The sequence below is a fragment of the Schistocerca cancellata genome, chromosome 7, assembly GCF_023864275.1.
Source record: "Schistocerca cancellata isolate TAMUIC-IGC-003103 chromosome 7, iqSchCanc2.1, whole genome shotgun sequence".
Taxonomy (NCBI): domain Eukaryota; kingdom Metazoa; phylum Arthropoda; class Insecta; order Orthoptera; family Acrididae; genus Schistocerca; species Schistocerca cancellata.
Window position 1 is genome coordinate 321,366,816 of NC_064632.1, and position 1,926 is coordinate 321,368,741.

At 43.8% G+C, this 1,926-nt stretch overlaps 1 non-coding gene across 1 annotated transcript; it reads right to left on the reverse strand.

Moving 5' to 3' along the window:
- Positions 1-404: 404 nt before the first annotated feature.
- Positions 405-476, reverse strand: Trnaa-ugc (transfer RNA alanine (anticodon UGC)). Its single transcript has one exon. It is a non-coding gene; the product is annotated as a tRNA-Ala (tRNA).
- Between the last annotated feature and the right edge of the window lie 1,450 nt (positions 477-1,926).

A 1,926-nucleotide genomic window follows, 5' to 3' on the forward strand; every position in this document is an offset into this window, starting at 1 on the left:
AAAGCAAATACCAGAGTATTCTTCCTGAGGTATGTAGCCATGGTTAATCCAGCGAAGCAATTTCGGTTAAACAACCGAAATTCCAAGTAGCAGCAGCAAAACCAGAAAGAGCGATCAGATCACAAGGAACAGGAACGAACACGGAGATTAACGGACGGACGGCACTCGGCGAAGCTTTTTCTTTCCTCACGTCACCAAAATTGCTACCCTAGACCTTTAATAGTTAATCATTAGAATGTGTATAATGGTAAGATCCGCCGTTTTCTGTATCTTTTTCGGATTAGTAATTTACATTGTAAGCACGTGTTCGTGTTGTTCCAAGCGTTCGAGTCCACTCGCATGCCCCTTTCAGATTAATTACTAATGCTACTGAATGAAGTTGGAAGTTCATTATAAAAATTGGTTGGAGATGCCGGGGATCGAACCCGGGGCCTTTCACATGCAAAGCGAACGCTCTACCACTGAGCTACATCCCCCCACAGAAAGCATCTGGCAATAATACTCACACGTCGAGCTACAAGACACCCGCCGTTATCTGAGAACGATCGTGAGTCAGTTGGGAGAACGGAACGGTGCCGCATTCCAGGAATACGCGCCCTCACTCTCACGTGACGTCCGTACTGTTTCAGCCAAGAATGCACTTGGCTGCTCCTAAGTTATAAACTGCCGTGTGCTGAAAACGCTACACGACACTAGGCAATGGTTTTCCCATGCAGTATACAGATGTTTCATTAGACGTTGTACAGTCGTGTGATCTCGGAAAATTCGACGATGTGTGCATCTTATCAAAATCATGACCTTGCAGCACGTATATCACCTTCAAATACTGCCTGTATATAAATTCGGAGTAGTAAATGCGAGTAATTAAATACTATAACTTTCTACTTGTGTGCCGGCCGAAGTGGCCGTGCGGTTAAAGGCGCTGCAGTCTGGAACCGCAAGACCGCTACGGTCGCAGGTTCGAATCCTGCCTCGGGCATGGATGTTTGTGATGTCCTTAGGTTAGTTAGATTTAAGTAGTTCTAAGTTCTAGGGGACTAATGACCTCAGCAGTTGAGTCCCATAGTGCTCAGAGCCATTCTACTTGTGCATCCATTTGGAATATCATTACTGGGTGGCTAGAATTTCTTTTAGATTCTTTTTGCTGGAGAACTATAGACCTTACGGTGTCGATGTTCATCTTATACATAGATAGGATAAAAAGTAGTGTCAATACTGCCGTAAAATGAAGGACGTGTGTAACATGGCATGCCAGCCGTCTGTAGCTTCTAGCAGGTCACTTTTAATAATGTAGTGGGTGGCGATGGCTGTGTTTGTTTCTGTGTCTACTGCGCGAAAGTGCGAGAATCCAGTGCAAGCGACCTAACAATATATTTAGGAAACAGGAACAACGTTCGTAGATCAAGACTGGAATGGCAAGTGGTCGGAGCGCTCTACAATGTTCCTCTTCCACGTGGAGGAACTCCTGCGTACGTGGGGATGGGAGACGGTATAACGTCCAACGTATTCATCCGATAAGAGTCAGTGCCATTACGACCCGTTCACCAAAACGGAGGAACCTCCTCTTGGCGCACGCTACAACACAAGAGAAGATTTCATCCATGTGGTAGTGTGGTCCTTGTGAGACATCGACAAAGATGGAAAAGCTGACTGTGTACGACGACTTCCATCTGAGAGAAGGAAGACTACATCACAACACTCAAATTTTTTTTGAATAAGGTTGTTGTATGTTACCCACATTCTGAGTAAGCATTGACGACATTCCTGTATTTTGCCACGTACTCATCCAACACAACTTGCTGTGCCTTTCCTTTTCATGTATTTTATGAAATTATTAGAAAGTAGAACATAATTAACATTATTTCGGTTTATTTGCAGTGTAAGTGACGTGAAGGTAGAAAATTTAAAATAAATAAATTTTTCATA